The sequence below is a fragment of the Schistocerca gregaria genome, chromosome 3, assembly GCF_023897955.1.
Source record: "Schistocerca gregaria isolate iqSchGreg1 chromosome 3, iqSchGreg1.2, whole genome shotgun sequence".
In the NCBI taxonomy this organism is placed as follows: domain Eukaryota; kingdom Metazoa; phylum Arthropoda; class Insecta; order Orthoptera; family Acrididae; genus Schistocerca; species Schistocerca gregaria.
Window position 1 is genome coordinate 20192249 of NC_064922.1, and position 22807 is coordinate 20215055.

General features: G+C 49.3%; 13 non-coding genes across 13 annotated transcripts; all 13 read left to right on the forward strand.

Moving 5' to 3' along the window:
- The first annotated feature begins 1407 nt into the window (after positions 1-1407).
- Trnaa-agc (transfer RNA alanine (anticodon AGC)) lies at positions 1408-1481 on the forward strand. The gene has a single exon. It is a non-coding gene; the product is annotated as a tRNA-Ala (tRNA).
- A 1386-nt stretch (positions 1482-2867) lies between these two features.
- On the forward strand, positions 2868-2941 carry Trnaa-agc (transfer RNA alanine (anticodon AGC)). Its single transcript has one exon. It is a non-coding gene; the product is annotated as a tRNA-Ala (tRNA).
- Positions 2942-4327: 1386 nt separating this feature from the next.
- Trnaa-agc (transfer RNA alanine (anticodon AGC)) lies at positions 4328-4401 on the forward strand. The gene has a single exon. It is a non-coding gene; the product is annotated as a tRNA-Ala (tRNA).
- Positions 4402-7268: 2867 nt separating this feature from the next.
- Positions 7269-7342, forward strand: Trnaa-agc (transfer RNA alanine (anticodon AGC)). Its single transcript has one exon. It is a non-coding gene; the product is annotated as a tRNA-Ala (tRNA).
- Positions 7343-8728: 1386 nt separating this feature from the next.
- On the forward strand, positions 8729-8802 carry Trnaa-agc (transfer RNA alanine (anticodon AGC)). Its single transcript has one exon. It is a non-coding gene; the product is annotated as a tRNA-Ala (tRNA).
- Positions 8803-10116: 1314 nt separating this feature from the next.
- Positions 10117-10190, forward strand: Trnaa-agc (transfer RNA alanine (anticodon AGC)). The gene has a single exon. It is a non-coding gene; the product is annotated as a tRNA-Ala (tRNA).
- Positions 10191-11504: 1314 nt separating this feature from the next.
- On the forward strand, positions 11505-11578 carry Trnaa-agc (transfer RNA alanine (anticodon AGC)). The gene has a single exon. It is a non-coding gene; the product is annotated as a tRNA-Ala (tRNA).
- A 1396-nt stretch (positions 11579-12974) lies between these two features.
- On the forward strand, positions 12975-13048 carry Trnaa-agc (transfer RNA alanine (anticodon AGC)). The gene has a single exon. It is a non-coding gene; the product is annotated as a tRNA-Ala (tRNA).
- Positions 13049-14444: 1396 nt separating this feature from the next.
- On the forward strand, positions 14445-14518 carry Trnaa-agc (transfer RNA alanine (anticodon AGC)). Its single transcript has one exon. It is a non-coding gene; the product is annotated as a tRNA-Ala (tRNA).
- A 1386-nt stretch (positions 14519-15904) lies between these two features.
- On the forward strand, positions 15905-15978 carry Trnaa-agc (transfer RNA alanine (anticodon AGC)). Its single transcript has one exon. It is a non-coding gene; the product is annotated as a tRNA-Ala (tRNA).
- A 1386-nt stretch (positions 15979-17364) lies between these two features.
- On the forward strand, positions 17365-17439 carry Trnaa-agc (transfer RNA alanine (anticodon AGC)). Its single transcript has one exon. It is a non-coding gene; the product is annotated as a tRNA-Ala (tRNA).
- Positions 17440-18836: 1397 nt separating this feature from the next.
- Positions 18837-18910, forward strand: Trnaa-agc (transfer RNA alanine (anticodon AGC)). Its single transcript has one exon. It is a non-coding gene; the product is annotated as a tRNA-Ala (tRNA).
- A 2847-nt stretch (positions 18911-21757) lies between these two features.
- On the forward strand, positions 21758-21831 carry Trnaa-agc (transfer RNA alanine (anticodon AGC)). Its single transcript has one exon. It is a non-coding gene; the product is annotated as a tRNA-Ala (tRNA).
- Positions 21832-22807: the final 976 nt, after the last annotated feature.

Genomic DNA, 22807 nt, shown 5'->3' on the forward strand with positions numbered 1-22807 from the left:
GATCGATACCCAGCGCCTCCAGAATTTTTAACACACCTACATGCGCACCTTGCGATACAAGTGGAATAATTCCCAACCGGCAGAGGTGTGTAGGCAGATACAAGCGAACGATTAGCATCCACAATTGCGCCGATTTCACGTAACTCCCACTGCACGTTCCTATTCTTTGCGTGCAGTCGGCTGCTACTGGTGTTGCTGGTTGTGACTGCTGATAACAGATGCCGTAGCAATCAATTCATGGAGTGAGTTGTATGTTTTGCGATAGTCTGTCTCTGACAAGGAAGCACAGGTGATATAGGTGCGAACACAGGAAGCTTGCAGCCCCTCGCTGCCTGCAGACACAGAGCAGCCACACTAGAAGAGCGGCCTAAGCCGTAGGCGAAATGTGCTCATTCGCTTTGGCGCGACGTCGAACTATAAATAAGGCTGTCACTAGCGTGAGCGTCGTGTAAAGTCGGAAAAGTCATCTGCATGGGTGATTGCCAAGTTTGGGGAGCGTTTCGTAGCACGATCAGTGCAAAGGGGACGCGGAAACTTATTGTGTCCAAGTGTTTTGCAGTTGGACGACAAGAATTTTACGCAGTAGCAAAGAGCGAGGCACTGACTTGGCATGAACAATGGAGAGCACAATGGGGCTCGAGATGTGCTTGTTACCTCAGGTGCTGTGTGATTGTCGACAAGGAGTGAAATGGACCAATTTGTGACCGCCCTTTCAATTTAAGACGTTCAAAACAGACGGAATTTGCATTCGTAATACCAGAGCATCGAAACTACTTGGAACTCTTGTGTATATGAACGTGTCCGTGCCTTTGTATTCTGGTACCTTCGCCGCTACAAACCAACCAACCATCGTGTCCGTGCACATCAGAATCGCAAAGAATGGTGAATAGCCAGGCTTGGTCGTGTGTGTAGCTGTAGCTCAGTTGGCAGATCGTTCGCTTAGCATGTGAACGGTCTCGGGTTCAAGCCCCGGCTCCTCCATGGTTTGTGGTCAGTGCATGGTAAGTGTTGGTCGCGGCGAACATAAACGCACGCAAGAAGTTGCAAAACCAGCGTCACAGACTGATATGATGTATACTGTCATAAGGAGAGCAAGATGTAAGTGTGGGGACCGGCTGTTATCGTGGTGTCATCGAGTGCAGATCTGTCTTAGGTATCACGGCTTAACGTCATTGAAGTCTAGAGGTGGACAACACGTTCGTCTTACTCAGAGCGGTGTCTGAACTCTATTTTCGACGTTATGCGTGCCACTTTCATTGTGGCCAACTACGATTCGATACAGAATGCAAGAAACCTGAAAGACACCCTCACTGATACATAGAGAGTAGTGTTTGTCTGCGGAATAATGGGAGTGCAAGGGTCTGTGACGTTGATATGACTGTATGTAGCACTACTAGTTATCGGGAGGGTGGGCGTAGCTCAGATGGTAGAGCGCTCGCTTAGCGTGCGAGAGGTACTGGGATCGATACCCAGCGCCTCCAGAATTTTTAACACACCTACATGCGCACCTTGCGATACAAGTGGAATAATTCCCAACCGGCAGAGGTGTGTAGGCAGATACAAGCGAACGATTAGCATCCACAATTGCGCCGATTTCACGTAAATCCCACTGCACGTTCCTATTCTTTGCGTGCAGTCGGCTGCTACTGGTGTTGCTGGTTGTGACTGCTGATAACAGATGCCGTAGCAATCAATTCATGGAGTGAGTTGTATGTTTTGCGATAGTCTGTCTCTGACAAGGAAGCACAGGTGATATAGGTGCGAACACAGGAAGCTTGCAGCCCCTCGCTGCCTGCAGACACAGAGCAGCCACACTAGAAGAGCGGCCTAAGCCGTAGGCGAAATGTGCTCATTCGCTTTGGCGCGACGTCGAACAATAAATAAGGCTGTCACTAGCGTGAGCGTCGTGTAAAGTCGGAAAAGTCATCTGCATGGGTGATTGCCAAGTTTGGGGAGCGTTTCGTAGTACGATCAGTGCAAAGGGGACGCGGAAACTTGTTGTGTCCCAGTGTTTTGCAGTTGGACGACAAGAGTTTTACACAGTAGCAAAGAGCGAGGCACTGAGTTGGCATGAACAATGGAGAGCACAATGGGGCTCGAGATGTGCTTGTTACCTCAGGTGCTGTGTGATTGTCGACAAGGAGTGAAATGGACCAATTTGTGACCGCCCTTTCAATTTAAGACGTTCAAAACAGACGGAATTTGCATTCGTAATACCAGAGCATCGAAACTACTTGGAACTCTTGTGTATATGAACGTGTCCGTGCCTTTGTATTCTGGTACCTTCGCCGCTACAAACCAACCAACCATCGTGTCCGTGCACATCAGAATCGCAAAGAATGGTGAATAGCCAGGCTTGGTCGTGTGTGTAGCTGTAGCTCAGTTGGCAGATCGTTCGCTTAGCATGTGAACGGTCTCGGGTTCAAGCCCCGGCTCCTCCATGGTTTGTGGTCAGTGCATGGTAAGTGTTGGTCGCGGCGAACATAAACGCACGCAAGAAGTTGCAAAACCAGCGTCACAGACTGTTATGATGTATACTGTCATAAGGAGAGCAAGATGTAAGTGTGGGGACCGGCTGTTATCGTGGTGTCATCGAGTGCAGATCTGTCTTAGGTATCACGGCTTAACGTCATTGAAGTCTAGAGGTGGACAACACGTTCGTCTTACTCAGAGCGGTGTCTGAACTCTATTTTCGACGTTATGCGTGCCACTTTCATTGTGGCCAACTACGATTCGATACAGAATGCAAGAAACCTGAAAGACACCCTCACTGATACATAGAGAGTAGTGTTTGTCTGCGGAATAATGGGAGTGCAAGGGTCTGTGACGTTGATATGACTGTATGTAGCACTACTAGTTATCGGGAGGGTGGGCGTAGCTCAGATGGTAGAGCGCTCGCTTAGCGTGCGAGAGGTACTGGGATCGATACCCAGCGCCTCCAGAATTTTTAACACACCTACATGCGCACCTTGCGATACAAGTGGAATAATTCCCAACCGGCAGAGGTGTGTAGGCAGATACAAGCGAACGATTAGCATCCACAATTGCGCCGATTTCACGTAAATCCCACTGCACGTTCCTATTCTTTGCGTGCAGTCGGCTGCTACTGGTGTTGCTGGTTGTGACTGCTGATAACAGATGCCGTAGCAATCAATTCATGGAGTGAGTTGTATGTTTTGCGATAGTCTGTCTCTGACAAGGAAGCACAGGTGATATAGGTGCGAACACAGGAAGCTTGCAGCCCCTCGCTGCCTGCAGACACAGAGCAGCCACACTAGAAGAGCGGCCTAAGCCGTAGGCGAAATGTGCTCATTCGCTTTGGCGCGACGTCGAACAATAAATAAGGCTGTCACTAGCGTGAGCGTCGTGTAAAGTCGGAAAAGTCATCTGCATGGGTGATTGCCAAGTTTGGGGAGCGTTTCGTAGTACGATCAGTGCAAAGGGGACGCGGAAACTTGTTGTGTCCCAGTGTTTTGCAGTTGGACGACAAGAGTTTTACACAGTAGCAAAGAGCGAGGCACTGAGTTGGCATGAACAATGGAGAGCACAATGGGGCTCGAGATGTGCTTGTTACCTCAGGTGCTGTGTGATTGTCGACAAGGAGTGAAATGGACCAATTTGTGACCGCCCTTTCAATTTAAGACGTTCAAAACAGACGGAATTTGCATTCGTAATACCAGAGCATCGAAACTACTTGGAACTCTTGTGTATATGAACGTGTCCGCGCCTTTGTATTCTGGTACCTTCGCCTCTACAAACCAACCAACCATCGTGTCCGTGCACATCAGAGTCGCAAAGAATGGAGAATAGCCAGGCTTGGTCGTGTGTGTAGCTGTAGCTGAGTTGGCAGATCGTTCGCTTAGCGTGTGAACGGTCTCGGGTTCAAGCCCCGGCTCCTCCATGTTTTGTGGTCAGTGCATGGTAAGTGTTGGTCGCGGCGAACATAAACGCACGCAAGAAGCTGCAAAACCAGCGTCACAGACTGATATGATGTATACTGTCATAAGGAGAGCAAGATGTAAGTGTGTGGACCGGCTGTTACCGTGGTGTCATCGAGTGCAGATCTGTCTTAGGTATCACGGCTTAACGTCATTGAAGTCTAGAGGTGGACAACACGTTCATCTTACTCAGAGCGGTGTCTGAACTCTATTTTCGACGTTATGCGTGCCACTTTAATTGTGGCCAACTACGATTCGATGCAGAATGCACGAAACCTGAAAGACACCCTCACTGATACATAGAGAGTAGTGTTTGTCTGCGGAATAATGGGAGTGCAAGGGTCTGTGACGTTGATATGACTGTATGTAGCACTACTAGTTATCGGGAGGGTGGGCGTAGCTCAGATGGTAGAGCGCTCGCTTAGCGTGCGAGAGGTACTGGGATCGATACCCAGCGCCTCCAGAATTTTTAACACACCTACATGCGCACCTTGCGATACAAGTGGAATAATTCCCAACCGGCAGAGGTGTGTAGGCAGATACAAGCGAACGATTAGCATCCACAATTGCGCCGATTTCACGTAAATCCCACTGCACGTTCCTATTCTTTGCGTGCAGTCGGCTGCTACTGGTGTTGCTGGTTGTGACTGCCGATAACAGATGCCGTAGCAATCAATTCATGGAGTGAGTTGTATGTTTTGCGATAGTCTGTCTCTGACAAGGAAGCACAGGTGATATAGGTGCGAACACAGGAAGCTTGCAGCCCCTCGCTGCCTGCAGACACAGAGCAGCCACACTAGAAGAGTGGCCTAAGCCGTAGGCGAAATGTGCTCATTCGCTTTGGCGCGACGTCGAACTATAAATAAGGCTGTCACTAGCGTGAGCGTTGCGTGAGCGTCGTGTAAAGTCGGAAAAGTCATCTGCATGGGTGATTGCCAAGTTTGGGGAGCGTTTCGTAGTACGATCAGTGCAAAGGGGACGCGGAAACTTATTGTGTCCAAGTGTTTTGCAGTTGGACGACAAGAATTTTACGCAGTAGCAAAGAGCGAGGAACTGACTTGGCATGAACAATGGAGAGCACAATGGGGCTCGAGATGTGCTTGTTACCTCAGGTGCTGTGTGATTGTCGACAAGGAGTGAAATGGACCAATTTGTGACCGCCCTTTCAATTTAAGACGTTCAAAACAGACGGAATTTGCATTCGTAATACCAGAGCATCGAAACTACTTGGAACTCTTGTGTATATGAACGTGTCCGTGCCTTTGTATTCTGGTACCTTCGCCGCTACAAACCAACCAACCATCGTGTCCGTGCACATCAGAATCGCAAAGAATGGAGAATAGCCAGGCTTGGTCGTGTGTGTAGCTGTAGCTCAGTTGGCAGATCGTTCGCTTAGCGTGTGAACGGTCTCGGGTTCAAGCCCCGGCTCCTCCATGTTTTGTGGTCAGTTCATGGTAAGTGTTGGTCGCGGCGAACATAAACGCACGCAAGAAGTTGCAAATCCAGCGTCACAGACTGATATGATGTATACTGTCATAAGGAGAGCAAGATGTAAGTGTGGGGACCGGCTGTTATCCTGGTGTCATCGAGTGCAGATCTGTCTTAGGTATCACGGCTTAACGTCATTGAAGTCTAGAGGTGGACAACACGTTCGTCTTACTCAGAGCGGTGTCTGAACTCTAATTTCGACGTTATGCATGCCACTTTCATTGTGGCCAACTACGATTCGATACAGAATGCACGAAACCTGAAAGACACCCTCACTGATACATAGAGAGTAGTGTTTGTCTGCGGAATAATGGGAGTGCAAGGGTCTGTGACGTCGATATGACTGTATGTAGCACTGCAAGTTATCGGGAGGGTGGGCGTAGCTCAGATGGTAGAGCGCTCGCTTAGCGTGCGAGAGGTACTAGGATCGATACCCAGCGCCTCCAGAATTTTTAACACACCTACATGCGCACCTTGCGATACAAGTGGAATAATACCCAACCGGCAGAGGTGTGTAGGCAGATACAAGCGAACGATTAGCATCCACAATTGCGCCGATTTCACGTAAATCCCACTGCACGTTCCTATTCTTTGCGTGCAGTCGGCTGCTACTGGTATTGCTGGTTGTGACTGCTGATAACAGATGCCGTAGCAATCAATTCATGGAGTGAGTTGTATGTTTTGCGATAGTCTGTCTCTGACAAGGAAGCACAGGTGATATAGGTGCGAACACAGGAAGCTTGCAGCCCCTCGCTGCCTGCAGACACAGAGCAGCCACACTAGAAGAGCGGCCTAAGCCGTAGGCGAAATGTGCTCATTCGCTTTGGCGCGACGTCGAACTATAAATAAGGCTGTCACTAGCGTGAGCGTTGCGTGAGCGTCGTGTAAAGTCGGAAAAGTCATCTGCATGGGTGATTGCCAAGTTTGGGGAGCGTTTCGTAGTACCATCAGTGCAAAGGGGACGCGGAAACTTATTGTGTCCAAGTGTTTTGCAGTTGGACGACAAGAATTTTACGCAGTAGCAAAGAGCAAGGCACTGACTTGGCATGAACAATGGAGAGCACAATGGGGCTCGAGATGTGCTTGTTACCTCAGGTGCTGTGTGATTGTCGACAAGGTGTGAAATGGACCAATTTGTGACCGCCCTTTCAATTTAAGACGTTCAAAACAGCCGGAATTTGCATTCGTAATACCAGAGCATCGAAACTACTTGGAACTCTTGTGTATATGAACGTGTCCGCGCCTTTGTATTCTGGTACCTTCGCCGCTACAAACCAACCAACCGTCGTGTCCGTGCACATCAGAGTCGCAAAGAATGGAGAATAGCCAGGCTTGGTCGTGTGTGTAGCTGTAGCTCAGTTGGCAGATCGTTCGCTTAGCGTGTGAACGGTCTCGGGTTCAAGCCCGGCTCCTCCATGTTTTGTGGTCAGTGCATGGTAAGTGTTGGTCGCGGCGAACATAAACTCACGCAAGAAGTTGCAAAACCAGCGTCACAGACTGATATGATGTATACTGTCATAAGGAGAGCAAGATGTAAGTGTGGGGACCGGCTGTTATCGTGGTGTCATCGAGTGCAGATCTGTCTTAGGTATCACGGCTTAACGTCATTGAAGTCTAGAGGTGGACAACACGTTCGTCTTACTCAGAGCGGTGTCTGAACTCTATTTTCGACGTTATGCGTGCCACTTTCATTGTGGCCAACTACGATTCGATACAGAATGCAAGAAACCTGAAAGACACCCTCACTGATACATAGAGAGTAGTGTTTGTCTGCGGAATAATGGGAGTGCAAGGGTCTGTGACGTTGATATGACTGTATGTAGCACTACTAGTTATCGGGAGGGTGGGCGTAGCTCAGATGGTAGAGCGCTCGCTTAGCGTGCGAGAGGTACTGGGATCGATACCCAGCGCCTCCAGAATTTTTAACACACCTACATGCGCACCTTGCGATACAAGTGGAATAATTCCCAACCGGCAGAGGTGTGTAGGCAGATACAAGCGAACGATTAGCATCCACAATTGCGCCGATTTCACGTAAATCCCACTGCACGTTCCTATTCTTTGCGTGCAGTCGGCTGCTACTGGTGTTGCTGGTTGTGACTGCTGATAACAGATGCCGTAGCAATCAATTCATGGAGTGAGTTGTATGTTTTGCGATAGTCTGTCTCTGACAAGGAAGCACAGGTGATATAGGTGCGAACACAGGAAGCTTGCAGCCCCTCGCTGCCTGCAGACACAGAGCAGCCACACTAGAAAAGCGGCCTAAGCCGTAGGCGAAATGTGCTCATTCGCTTTGGCGCGACGTCGAACTATAAATAAGGCTGTCACTAGCGTGAGCGTCGTGTAAAGTCGGAAAAGTCATCTGCATATGTGACTGCCAAGTTTGGGGAGCGTTTCGTAGTACGATCAGTGCAAAGGGGACGCGGAAACTTATTGTGTCCCAGTGTTTTGCAGTTGGACGACAAGAGTTTTACGCAGTAGCAAAGAGCGAGGCACTGAGTTGGCATGAACAATGGAGAGCACAATGGGGCTCGAGATGTGCTTGTTACCTCAGGTGCTGTGTGATTGTGGACAAGGAGAGAAATGGACCAATTTGTGACCGCCCTTTCAATTTAAGACGTTCAAAACAGACGGAATTTGCATTCGTAATACCAGAGCATCGAAACTACTTGGAACTCTTGTGTATATGAACGTGTCCGCGCCTTTGTATTCTGGTACCTTCGCCGCTACAAACCAACCAACCATCGTGTCCGTGCACATCAGAATCGCAAAGAATGGAGAATACCCAGCCTTGGTCGTGTGTGTAGCTGTAGCTCAGTTGGCAGATCGTTCGCTTAGTGTGTGAACGGTCTCGGGTTCAAGCCCCGGCTCCTCCATGTTTTGTGGTCAGTGCATGGTAAGTGTTGGTCGCGGCGAACATAAACGCACGCAAGAAGTTGCAAAACCACCGTCACAGACTGATATGATGTATACTGTCATAAGGAGAGCAAGATGTAAGTGTGGGGACCGGCTGTTATCGTGGTGTCATCGAGTGCAGATCTGTCTTAGGTATCACGGCTTAACGTCATTGAAGTCTAGAGGTGGACAACACGTTCGTCTTACTCAGAGCGGTGTCTGAACTCTATTTTCGACGTTATGCGTGCCACTTTCATTGTGGCCAACTACGATTCGATACAGAATGCACGAAACCTGAAAGACACCCTCACTGATACATAGAGAGTAGTGTTTGTCTGCGGAATAATGGGAGTGCAAGGGTCTGTGACGTTGATATGACTGTATGTAGCACTACTAGTTATCGGGGGGGTGGGCGTAGCTCAGATGGTAGAGCGCTCGCTTAGCGTGCGAGAGGTACTGGGATCGATACCCAGCGCCTCCAGAATTTTTAACACACCTACATGCGCACCTTGCGATACAAGTGGAATAATTCCCAACCGGCAGAGGTGTGTAGGCAGATACAAGCGAACGATTAGCATCCACAATTGCGCCGATTTCACGTAAATCCCACTGCACGTTCCTATTCTTTGCGTGCAGTCGGCTGCTACTGGTGTTGCTGGTTGTGACTGCTGATAACAGATGCCGTAGCAAGCTTGCAGCCCCTCGCTACCTGCAGACACAGAGCAGCCACACTAGAAGAGTGGCCTAAGCCGTAGGCGAAATGTGCTCATTCGCTTTGGCGCGACGTCGAACTATAAATAAGGCTGTCACTAGCGTGAGCGTTGCGTGAGCGTCGTGTAAAGTCGGAAAAGTCATCTGCATGGGTGATTGCCAAGTTTGGGGAGCGTTTCGTAGTACGATCAGTGCAAAGGGGACGCGGAAACTTATTGTGTCCCAGTGTTTTGCAGTTGGACGACAAGAGTTTTACGCAGTAGCAAAGAGCGAGGCACTGAGTTGGCATGAACAATGGAGAGCACAATGGGGCTCGAGATGTGCTTGTTACCTCAGGTGCTGTGTGATTGTCGACAAGGAGTGAAATGGACCAATTTGTGACCGCCCTTTCAATTTAAGACGTTCAAAACAGACGGAATTTGCATTCGTAATACCAGAGCATCGAAACTACTTGGAACTCTTGTGTATATGAACGTGTCCGCGCCTTTGTATTCTGGTACCTTCGCCGCTACAAACCAACCAACCATCGTGTCCGTGCACATCAGAGTCGCAAAGAATGGAGAATAGCCAGGTTTGGTCGTTTGTGTAGCTGTAGCTCAGTTGGCAGATCGTTCGCTTAGCGTGTAAACGGTCTCGGGTTCAAGCCCCGGCTCCTCCATATTTTGTGGTCAGTGCATGGTAAGTGTTGGTCGCGGCGAACATAAACGCACGCAAGAAGTTGCAAAACCACCGTCACAGACTGATATGATGTATACTGTCATAAGGAGAGCAAGATGTAAGTGTGGGGACCGGCTGTTATCGTGGTGTCATCGAGTGCAGATCTGTCTTAGGTATCACGGCTTAACGTCATTGAAGTCTAGAGGTGGACAACACGTTCGTCTTACTCAGAGCGGTGTCTGAACTCTATTTTCGACGTTATGCGTGCCACTTTCATTGTGGCCAACTACGATTCGATACAGAATGCATGAAACCTGAAAGACACCCTCACTGATACATAGAGAGTAGTGTTTGTCTGCGGAATAATGGGAGTGCAAGGGTCTGTGACGTTGATATGACTGTATGTAGCACTACTAGTTATCGGGGGGGTGGGCGTAGCTCAGATGGTAGAGCGCTCGCTTAGCGTGCGAGAGGTACTGGGATCGATACCCAGCGCCTCCAGAATTTTTAACACACCTACATGCGCACCTTGCGATACAAGTGGAATAATTCCCAACCGGCAGAGGTGTGTAGGCAGATACAAGCGAACGATTAGCATCCACAATTGCGCCGATTTCACGTAAATCCCACTGCACGTTCCTATTCTTTGCGTGCAGTCGGCTGCTACTGGTGTTGCTGGTTGTGACTGCTGATAACAGATGCCGTAGCAAGCTTGCAGCCCCTCGCTACCTGCAGACACAGAGCAGCCACACTAGAAGAGTGGCCTAAGCCGTAGGCGAAATGTGCTCATTCGCTTTGGCGCGACGTCGAACTATAAATAAGGCTGTCACTAGCGTGAGCGTTGCGTGAGCGTCGTGTAAAGTCGGAAAAGTCATCTGCTTGGGTGATTGCCAAGTTTGGGGAGCGTTTCGTAGTACGATCAGTGCAAAGGGGACGCGGAAACTAATTGTGTCCCAGTGTTTTGCAGTTGGACGACAAGAGTTTTACGCAGTAGCAAAGAGCGAGGCACTGAGTTGGCATGAACAATGGAGAGCACAATGGGGCTCGAGATGTGCTTGTTACCTCAGGTGCTGTGTGATTGTCGACAAGGAGTGAAATGGACCAATTTGTGACCGCCCTTTGAATTTAAGACGTTCAAAACAGACGGAATTTGCATTCGTAATACCAGAGCATCGAAACTACTTGGAACTCTTGTGTATATGAACGTGTCCGCGCCTTTGTATTCTGGTACCTTCGCCGCTACAAACCAACCAGCCATCGTGTCCGTGCACATCAGAGTCGCAAAGAATGGAGAATAGCCAGGCTTGGTCGTGTGTGTAGCTGTAGCTCAGTTGGCAGATCGTTCGCTTAGCGTGTAAACGGTCTCGGGTTCAAGCTGCGGCTCCTCCATGTTTTGTGGTCAGTGCATGGTAAGTGTTGGTCGCGGCGAACATAAACGCACGCAAGAAGTTGCAAAACCAGCGTCACAGACTGATATGATGTATACTGTCATAAGGAGAGAAAGATGTAAGTGTGGGGACCGGCTGTTATCGTGGTGTCATCGAGTGCAGATCTGTCTTAGGTATCACGGCTTAACGTCATTGAAGTCTAGAGGTGGACAACACTTTCGTCTTACTCAGAGCGGTGTCTGAACTCTATTTTCGACGTTATGCGTGCCACTTTCATTGTGGCCAACTACGATTCGATACAGAATGCACGAAACCTGAAAGACACCCTCACTGATACATAGAGAGTAGTGTTTGTCTGCGGAATAATGGGAGTGCAAGGGTCTGTGACGTTGATATGACTGTATGTAGCACTACTAGTTATCGGGAGGGTGGGCGTAGCTCAGATGGTAGAGCGCTCGCTTAGCGTGCGAGAGGTACTGGGATCGATACCCAGCGCCTCCAGAATTTTTAACACACCTACATGCGCACCTTGCGATACAAGTGGAATAATTCCCAACCGGCAGAGGTGTGTAGGCAGATACAAGCGAACGATTAGCATCCACAATTGCGCCGATTTCACGTAAATCCCACTGCACGTTCCTATTCTTTGCGTGCAGTCGGCTGCTACTGGTGTTGCTGGTTGTGACTGCTGATAACAGATGCCGTAGCAATCAATTCATGGAGTGAGTTGTATGTTTTGCGATAGTCTGTCTCTGACAAGGAAGCACAGGTGATATAGGTGCGAACACAGGAAGCTTGCAGCCCCTCGCTACCTGCACACACAGAGCAGCCACACTAGAAGAGCGGCCTAAGCCGTAGGCGAAATGTGCTCATTCGCTTTGGCGCGACGTCGAACTATAAATAAGGCTGTCACTAGCGTGAGCGTTGCGTGAGCGTCGTGTAAAGTCGGAAAAGTCATCTGCATGGGTGATTGCCAAGTAGGGGAGCGTTTCGTAGTACCATCAGTGCAAACGGGACGCGGAAACTTATTGTGTCCAAGTGTTTTGCAGTTGGACGACAAGAATTTTACGCAGTAGCAAAGAGCGAGGCACTGAGTTGGCATGAACAATGGAGAGCACAATGGGGCTCGAGATGTGCTTGTTACCTCAGGTGCTGTGTGATTGTCGACAAGGAGTGAAATGGACCAATTTGTGACCGACCTTTCAATTTAAGACGTTCAAAACAGACGGAATTTGCATTCGTAATACCAGAGCATCGAAACTACTTGGAACTCTTGTGTATATGAACGTGTCCGCGCCTTTGAATTCTGGTACCTTCGCCGCTACAAACCAACCAACCATCGTGTCCGTGCACATCAGAGTCGCAAAGAATGGAGAATAGCCAGGCTTGGTCGTGTGTGTAGCTGTAGCTCAGGTGGCAGATCGTTCGCTTAGCGTGTGAACGGTCTCGGGTTCAAGCCCCGGCTCCTCCATGTATTGTGGTCAGTGCATGGTAAGTGTTGGTCGCGGCGAACATAAACGCACGCAAGAAGTTGCAAAACCACCGTCACAGACTAATAAGATGTATACTGTCATAAGGAGAGCAAGATGTAAGTGTGGGGACCGGCTGTTATCGTGGTGTCATCGAGTGCAGATCTGTCTTAGGTATCACGGCTTAACGTCATTGAAGTCTAGAGGTGGACAACACGTTCGTCTTACTCAGAGCGGTGTCTGAACTCTATTTTCGACGTTATGCGTGCCACTTTCATTGTGGCCAACTACGATTCGATACAGAATGCACGAAACCTGAAAGACACCCTCACTGATACATAGAGAGTAGTGTTTGTCTGCGGAATAATGGGAGTGCAAGGGTCTGTGACGTTGATATGACTGTATGTAGCACTACTAGTTATCAGGGGGGTGGGCGTAGCTCAGATGGTAGAGCGCTCGCTTAGCGTGCGAGAGGTACTGGGATCGATACCCAGCGCCTCCAGAATTTTTAACACACCTACATGCGCACCTTGCGATACAAGTGGAATAATTCCCAACCGGCAGAGGTGTGTAGGCAGATACAAGCGAACGATTAGCATCCACAATTGCGCCGATTTCACGTAAATCCCACTGCATGTTCCTATTCTTTGCGTGCAGTCGGCTGCTACTGGTGTTGCTGGTTGTGACTGCTGATAACAGATGCCGTAGCAATCAATTCATGGAGTGAGTTGTATGTTTTGCGATAGTCTGTCTCTGACAAGGAAGCACAGGTGATATAGGTGCGAACACAGGAAGCTTGCAGCCCCTCGCTACCTGCACACACAGAGCAGCCACACTAGAAGAGCGGCCTAAGCCGTAGGCGAAATGTGCTCATTCGCTTTGGCGCGACGTCGAACTATAAATAAGGCTGTCACTAGCGTGAGCGTTGCGTGAGCGTCGTGTAAAGTCGGAAAAGTCATCTGCATGGGTGATTGCCAAGTAGGGGAGCGTTTCGTAGTACCATCAGTGCAAACGGGACGCGGAAACTTATTGTGTCCAAGTGTTTTGCAGTTGGACGACAAGAATTTTACGCAGTAGCAAAGAGCGAGGCACTGAGTTGGCATGAACAATGGAGAGCACAATGGGGCTCGAGATGTGCTTGTTACCTCAGGTGCTGTGTGATTGTCGACAAGGAGTGAAATGGACCAATTTGTGACCGACCTTTCAATTTAAGACGTTCAAAACAGACGGAATTTGCATTCGTAATACCAGAGCATCGAAACTACTTGGAACTCTTGTGTATATGAACGTGTCCGCGCCTTTGAATTCTGGTACCTTCGCCGCTACAAACCAACCAACCATCGTGTCCGTGCACATCAGAGTCGCAAAGAATGGAGAATAGCCAGGCTTGGTCGTGTGTGTAGCTGTAGCTCAGGTGGCAGATCGTTCGCTTAGCGTGTGAACGGTCTCGGGTTCAAGCCCCGGCTCCTCCATGTATTGTGGTCAGTGCATGGTAAGTGTTGGTCGCGGCGAACATAAACGCACGCAAGAAGTTGCAAAACCACCGTCACAGACTAATAAGATGTATACTGTCATAAGGAGAGCAAGATGTAAGTGTGGGGACCGGCTGTTATCGTGGTGTCATCGAGTGCAGATCTGTCTTAGGTATCACGGCTTAACGTCATTGAAGTCTAGAGGTGGACAACACGTTCGTCTTACTCAGAGCGGTGTCTGAACTCTATTTTCGACGTTATGCGTGCCACTTTCATTGTGGCCAACTACGATTCGATACAGAATGCACGAAACCTGAAAGACACCCTCACTGATACATAGAGAGTAGTGTTTGTCTGCGGAATAATGGGAGTGCAAGGGTCTGTGACGTTGATATGACTGTATGTAGCACTACTAGTTATCAGGGGGGTGGGCGTAGCTCAGATGGTAGAGCGCTCGCTTAGCGTGCGAGAGGTACTGGGATCGATACCCAGCGCCTCCAGAATTTTTAACACACCTACATGCGCACCTTGCGATACAAGTGGAATAATTCCCAACCGGCAGAGGTGTGTAGGCAGATACAAGCGAACGATTAGCATCCACAATTGCGCCGATTTCACGTAAATCCCACTGCATGTTCCTATTCTTTGCGTGCAGTCGGCTGCTACTGGTGTTGCTGGTTGTGACTGCTGATAACAGATGCCGTAGCAATCAATTCATGGAGTGAGTTGTATGTTTTGCGATAGTCTGTCTCTGACAAGGAAGCACAGGTGATATAGGTGCGAACACAGGAAGCTTGCAGCCCCTCGCTACCTGCACACACAGAGCAGCCACACTAGAAGAGCGGCCTAAGCCGTAGGCGAAATGTGCTCATTCGCTTTGGCGCGACGTCGAACTATAAATAAGGCTGTCACTAGCGTGAGCGTCGTGTAAAGTCGGAAAAGTCATCTGCATGGGTGATTGCCAAGTTTGGGGAGCGTTTCGTAGTACGATCAGTGCAAAGGGGACGCGGAAACTTATTGTGTCCAAGTGTTTTGCAGTTGGACGACAAGAATTTTACGCAGTAGCAAAGAGCGAGGCACTGAGTTGGCATGAACAATGGAGAGCACAATGGGGCTCGAGATGTGCTTGTTACCTCAGGTGCTGTGTGATTGTGGACAAGGAGTGAAATGGACCAATTTGTGACCGCCCTTTCAATTTAAGACGTTCAAAACAGACGGAATTTGCATTCGTAATACCAGAGCATCGAAACTACTTGGAACTCTTGTGTATATGAACGTGTCCGCGCCTTTGAATTCTGGTACCTTCGCCGCTACAAACCAACCAACCATCGTGTCCGTGCACATCAGAGTCGCAAAGATTGGAGAATAGCCAGGCTTGGTCGTGTGTGTAGCTGTAGCTCAGGTGGCAGATCGTTCGCTTAGCGTGTGAACGGTCTCGGGTTCAAGCCCCGGCTCCTCCATGTATTGTGGTCAGTGCATGGTAAGTGTTGGTCGCGGCGAACATAAACGCACGCAAGAAGTTGCAAAACCACCGTCACAGACTGATATGATGTATACTGTCATAAGGAGAGCAAGATGTAAGTGTGGGGACCGGCTGTTATCGTGGTGTCATCGAGTGCAGATCTGTCTTAGGTATCACGGCTTAACGTCATTGAAGTCTAGAGGTGGACAACACGTTCGTCTTACTCAGAGCGGTGTCTGAGCTCTATTTTCGACGTTATGCGTGCCACTTTCATTGTGGCCAACTACGATTCGATACAGAATGCACGAAACCTGAAAGACACCCTCACTGATACATAGAGAGTAGTGTTTGTCTGCGGAATAATGGGAGTGCAAGGGTCTGTGACGTTGATATGACTGTATGTAGCACTACTAGTTATCGGGGGGGTGGGCGTAGCTCAGATGGTAGAGCGCTCGCTTAGCGTGCGAGAGGTACTGGGATCGATACCCAGCGCCTCCAGAACTTTTAACACACCTACATGCGCACCTTGCGATACAAGTGGAATAATTCCCAACCGGCAGAGGTGTGTAGGCAGATACAAGCGAACGATTAGCATCCACAATTGCGCCGATTTCACGTAAATCCCACTGCACGTTCCTATTCTTTGCGTGCAGTCGGCTGATACTGGTGTTGCTGGTTGTGACTGCTGATAACAGATGCCGTAGCAATCAATTCATGGAGTGAGTTGTATGTTTTGCGATAGTCTGTCTCTGACAAGGAAGCACAGGTGATATAGGTGCGAACACAGGAAGCTTGCAGCACCTCGCTACCTGCAGACACAGAGCAGCCACACTAGAAGAGCGGCCTAAGCCGTAGGCGAAATGTGCTCATTCGCTTTGGCGCGACGTCGAACTATAAATAAGGCTGTCACTAGCGTGAGCGTCGTGTAAAGTCGGAAAAGTCATCTGCATGGGTGATTGCCAAAGTTGGGGAGCGTTTCGTAGTACGATCAGTGCAAAGGGGACGCGGAAACTTGTTGTGTCCCAGTGTTTTGCAGTTGGACGACTAGAGTTTTACACAGTAGCAAAGAGCGAGGCACTGAGTTGGCATGAACAATGGAGAGCACAATGGGGCTCGAGATGTGCTTGTTACCTCAGGTGCTGTGTGATTGTGGACAAGGAGTGAAATGGACCAATTTGTGACCGCCCTTTCAATTTAAGACGTTCAAAACAGACGGAATTTGCATTCGTAATACCAGAGCATCGAAACTACTTGGAACTCTTGTGTATATGAACGTGTCCGCGCCTTTGTATTCTGGTACCTTCGCCGCTACAAACCGACCAACCATCGTGTACGTGCACATCAGAGTCGCAAAGAATGGAGAATAGCCAGGCTTGGTCGTGTGTGTAGCTGTAGCTCAGTTGGCAGATCGTTCGCTTAGCGTGTGAACGGTCTCGGGTTCAAGCCCCGGCTCCTCCATGTTTTGTGGTCAGTGCATGGTAAGTGTTGGTCGCGGCGAACATAAACGCACGCAAGAAGTTGCAAAACCAGCGTCACAGACTGATATGATGTATACTGTCATAAGGAGAGCAAGATGTAAGTGTGGGGACCGGCTGTTATCGTGGTGTCATCGAGTGCAGATCTGTCTTAGGTATCACGGCTTAACGTCATTGAAGTCTAGAGGTGGACAACACGTTCGTCTTACTCAGAGCGGTGTCTGAACTCTATTTTCGACGTTATGCGTGCCACTTTCATTGTGGCCAACTACGATTCGATACAGAATGCACGAAACCTGAAAGACACCCTCACTGATACATAGAGAGTAGTGTTTGTCTGCGGAATAATGGGAGTGCAAGGGTCTGTGACGTTGATATGACTGTATGTAGCACTACTAGTTATCGGGGGGGATGGGCGTAGCTCAGATGGTAGAGCGCTCGCTTAGCGTGCGAGAGGTACTGGGATCGATACCCAGCGCCTCCAGACTTTTTAACACACCTACATGCGCACCTTGCGATACAAGTGGAATAATTCCCAACCGGCAGAGGTGTGTAGGCAGATACAAGCGAACGATTAGCATCCACAATTGCGCCGATTTCACGTAAATCCCACTGCACGTTCCTATTCTTTGCGTGCAGTCGGCTGCTACTGGTGTTGCTGGTTGTGACTGCTGATAACAGATGCCGTAGCAATCAATTCATGGAGTGAGTTGTATGTTTTGCGATAGTCTGTCTCTGACAAGGAAGCACAGGTGATATAGGTGTGAACACAGGAAGCTTGCAGCCCCTCGCTACCTGCAGACACAGAGCAGCCACACTAGAAGAGCGGCCTAAGCCGTAGGCGAAATGTGCTCATTCGCTTTGGCGCGACGTCGAACTATAAATAAGGCTGTCACTAGCGTGAGCGTTGCGTGAGCGTCGTGTAAAGTCGGAAAAGTCATCTGCATGGGTGATTGCCAAGTTTGGGGAGCGTTTCGTAGTACGATCAGTGCAAAGGGGACGCGGAAACTTATTGTGTCCAAGTGTTTTGCAGTTGGACGACAAGAATTTTACGCAGTAGCAAAGAGCGAGGCACTGAGTTGGCATGAACAATGGAGAGCACAATGGGGCTCGAGATGTGCTTGTTACCTCAGGTGCTGTGTGATTGTGGACAAGGAGTGAAATGGACCAATTTGTGACCGCCCTTTCAATTTAAGACGTTCAAAACAGACGGAATTTGCATTCGTAATACCAGAGCATCGAAACTACTTGGAACTCTTGTGTATATGAACGTGTCCGCGCCTTTGAATTCTGGTACCTTCGCCGCTACAAACCAACCAACCATCGTGTCCGTGCACATCAGAGTCGCAAAGATTGGAGAATAGCCAGGCTTGGTCGTGTGTGTAGCTGTAGCTCAGGTGGCAGATCGTTCGCTTAGCGTGTGAACGGTCTCGGGTTCAAGCCCCGGCTCCTCCATGTATTGTGGTCAGTGCATGGTAAGTGTTGGTCGCGGCGAACATAAACGCACGCAAGAAGTTGCAAAACCACCGTCACAGACTGATATGATGTATACTGTCATAAGGAGAGCAAGATGTAAGTGTGGGGACCGGCTGTTATCGTGGTGTCATCGAGTGCAGATCTGTCTTAGGTATCACGGCTTAACGTCATTGAAGTCTAGAGGTGGACAACACGTTCGTCTTACTCAGAGCGGTGTCTGAGCTCTATTTTCGACGTTATGCGTGCCACTTTCATTGTGGCCAACTACGATTCGATACAGAATGCACGAAACCTGAAAGACACCCTCACTGATACATAGAGAGTAGTGTTTGTCTGCGGAATAATGGGAGTGCAAGGGTCTGTGACGTTGATATGACTGTATGTAGCACTACTAGTTATCGGGGGGGTGGGCGTAGCTCAGATGGTAGAGCGCTCGCTTAGCGTGCGAGAGGTACTGGGATCGATACCCAGCGCCTCCAGAACTTTTAACACACCTACATGCGCACCTTGCGATACAAGTGGAATAATTCCCAACCGGCAGAGGTGTGTAGGCAGATACAAGCGAACGATTAGCATCCACAATTGCGCCGATTTCACGTAAATCCCACTGCACGTTCCTATTCTTTGCGTGCAGTCGGCTGCTACTGGTGTTGCTGGTTGTGACTGCTGATAACAGATGCCGTAGCAATCAATTCATGGAGTGAGTTGTATGTTTTGCGATAGTCTGTCTCTGACAAGGAAGCACAGGTGATATAGGTGCGAACACAGGAAGCTTGCAGCCCCTCGCTACCTGCAGACACAGAGCAGCCACACTAGAAGAGCGGCCTAAGCCGTAGGCGAAATGTGCTCATTCGCTTTGGCGCGACGTCGAACTATAAATAAGGCTGTCACTAGCGTGAGCGTTGCGTAAAGTCGGAAAAGTCATCTGCATGGGTGATTGCCAAGTGTGGGGAGCGTTTCGTAGTACGATTAGTGCAAAGGGGACGCGGAAACTTATTGTGTCCAAGTGTTTTGCAGTTGGACGACAAGAATTTTACGCAGTAGCAAAGAGTGAGGCACTGAGTTGGCATGAACAATGGAGAGCACAATGGGGCTCGAGATGTGCTTGTTACCTCAGGTGCTGTGTGATTGTCGACAAGGAGTGAAATGGACCAATTTGTGACCGGCCTTTCAATTTAAGACGTTCAAAACAGACGGAATTTGCATTCGTAATACCAGAGCATCGAAACTACTTGGAACTCTTGTGTATATGAACGTGTCCGCGCCTTTGAATTCTGGTACCTTCGCCGCTACAAACCAACCAACCATCGTGTCCGTGCACATCAGAGTCGCAAAGAATGGAGAATAGCCAGGCTTGGTCGTGTGTGTAGCTGTAGCTCAGTTGGCAGATCGTTCGCTTAGCGTGTGAACGGTCTCGGGTTCAAGCCCCGGCTCCTCCATGTATTGTGGTCAGTGCATGGTAAGTGTTGGTCGCGGCGAACATAAACGCACGCAAGAAGTTGCAAAACCACCGTCACAGACTGATATGATGTATACTGTCGTAAGGAGAGCAAGATGTAAGTGTGGGGACCGGCTGTTATCGTGGTGTCATCGAGTGCAGATCTGTCTTAGGTATCACGGCTTAACGTCATTGAAGTCTAGAGGTGGACAACACGTTCGTCTTACTCAGAGCGGTGTCTGAACTCTATTTTCGACGTTATGCGTGCCACTTTCATTGTGGCCAACTACGATTCGATACAGAATGCACGAAACCTGAAAGACACCCTCACTGATACATAGAGAGTAGTGTTTGTCTGCGGAATAATGGGAGTGCAAGGGTCTGTGACGTTGATATGACTGTATGTAGCACTACTAGTTATCGGGGGGGTGGGCGTAGCTCAAATGGTAGAGCGCTCGCTTAGCGTGCGAGAGGTATTGGGATCGATACCCAGCGCCTCCAGAATTTTTAACACACCTACATTCGCACCTTGCGATACAAGTGGAATAATTCCCAACCGGCAGAGGTGTGTAGGCAGATACAAGCGAACGATTAGCATCCACAATTGCGCCGATTTCACGTAAATCCCACTGCACGTTCCTATTCTTTGCGTGCAGTCGGCTGCTACTGGTGTTGCTGGTTGTGACTGCTGATAACAGATGCCGTAGCAATCAATTCATGGAGTGAGTTGTATGTTTTGCGATAGTCTGTCTCTGACAAGGAAGCACAGGTGATATAGGTGCGAACACAGGAAGCTTGCAGCCCCTCGCTACCTGCAGACACAGAGCAGCCACACTAGAAGAGCGGCCTAAGCCGTAGGCGAAATGTGCTCATTCGCTTTGGCGCGACGTCGAACTATAAATAAGGCTGTCACTAGCGTGAGCGTCGTGTAAAGTCGGAAAAGTCATCTGCGTGGGTGATTGCCAAATTTGGGGAGCGTTTCGTAGTACGATCAGTGCAAAGGGGACGCGGAAACTTGTTGTGTCCCAGTGTTTTGCAGTTGGACGACTAGAGTTTTACACAGTAGCAAAGAGCGAGGCACTGAGTTGGCATGAACAATGGAGAGCACAATGGGGCTCGAGATGTGCTTGTTACCTCAGGTGCTGTGTGATTGTGGACAAGGAGTGAAATGGACCAATTTGTGACCGCCCTTTCAATTTAAGACGTTCAAAACAGACGGAATTTGCATTCGTAATACCAGAGCATCGAAACTACTTGGAACTCTTGTGTATATGAACGTGTCCGCGCCTTTGTATTCTGGTACCTTCGCCGCTACAAACCAACCAACCATCGTGTCCGTGCACATCAGAATCGCAAAGAATGGAGAATAGCCAGGCATGGTCGTGTGTGTAGCTGTAGCTCAGTTGGCAGATCGTTCGCTTAGCGTGTGAACGGTCTCGGGTTCAAGCCCCGGCTCCTCCATGTTTTGTGGTCAGTGCATGGTAAGTGTTGGTCGCGGCGAACATAAACTCTCGCAAGAAGTTGCAAAACCAGCGTCACAGACTGATATGATGTATACTGTCATAAGGAGAGCAAGGTGTAAGTGTGGGGACCGGCTGTTATCGTGGTGTCATCGAGTGCAGATCTGTCTTAGGTATCACGGCTTAACGTCATTGAAGTCTAGAGGTGGACAACACGTTCGTCTTACTCAGAGCGGTGTCTGAACTCTATTTTCGACATTATGCGTGCCACTTTCATTGTGGCCAACTACGATTCGATACAGAATGCACGAAACCTGAAAGACACCCTCACTGATACATAGAGAGTAGTGTTTGTCTGCGGAATAATGGGAGTGCAAGGGTCTGTGACGTTGATATGACTGTATGTAGCACTACTAGTTATCGGGGGGGGTGGGCGTAGCTCAGATGGTAGAGCGCTCGCTTAGCGTGCGAGAGGTACTGGGATCGATACCCAGCGCCTCCAGAATTTTTAACACATCTACATGCGCACCTTGCGATACAAGTGGAATAATTCCCAACCGGCAGAGGTGTGTAGGCAGATACAAGCGAACGATTAGCATCCACAATTGCGCCGATTTCACGTAAATCCCACTGCACGTTCCTATTCTTTGCGTGCAGTCGGCTGCTACTGGTGTTGCTGGTTGTGACTGCTGATAACAGATGCCGTAGCAATCAATTCATGGAGTGAGTTGTATGTTTTGCGATAGTCTGTCTCTGACAAGGAAGCACAGGTGATATAGGTGCGAACACAGGAAGCTTGCAGCCCCTCGCTACCTGCACACACAGAGCAGCCACACTAGAAGAGCGGCCTAAGCCGTAGGCTAAATGTGCTCATTCGCTTTGGCGCGACGTCGAACTATAAATAAGGCTGTCACTAGCGTGAGCGTCGTGTAAAGTCGGAAAAGTCATCTGCATGGGTGATTGCCAAGTTTGGGGAGCGTTTCGTAGTACGATTAGTGCAAAGGGGATGCGGAAACTTATTGTGTCCAAGTGTTTTGCAGTTGGACGACAAGAATTTTACGCAGTAGCAAAGAGCGAGGCACTGAGTTGGCATGAACAATGGAGAGCACAATGGGGCCCGAGATGTGCTTGTTGCCTCAGGTGATGTGTGATTGTCGACAAGGAGTGAAATGGACCAATTTGTGACCGCCCTTTGAATTTAAGACGTTCAAAACAGACGGAATTTGCATTCGTAATACCAGAGCATCGAAACTACTTGGAACTCTTGTGTATATGAACGTGTCCGCGCCTTTGTATTCTGGTACCTTCGCCGCTACAAACCAACCAACCATCGTGTCCTTGCACATCAGAGTCGCAAAGAATGGAGAATAGCCAGGCTTGGTCGTGTGTGTAGCTGTAGCTCAGTTGGCAGATCGTTCGCTTAGCGTGTGAACGGTCTCGGGTTCAAGCCCTGGCTCCTCCATGTTTTGTGGTCAGTG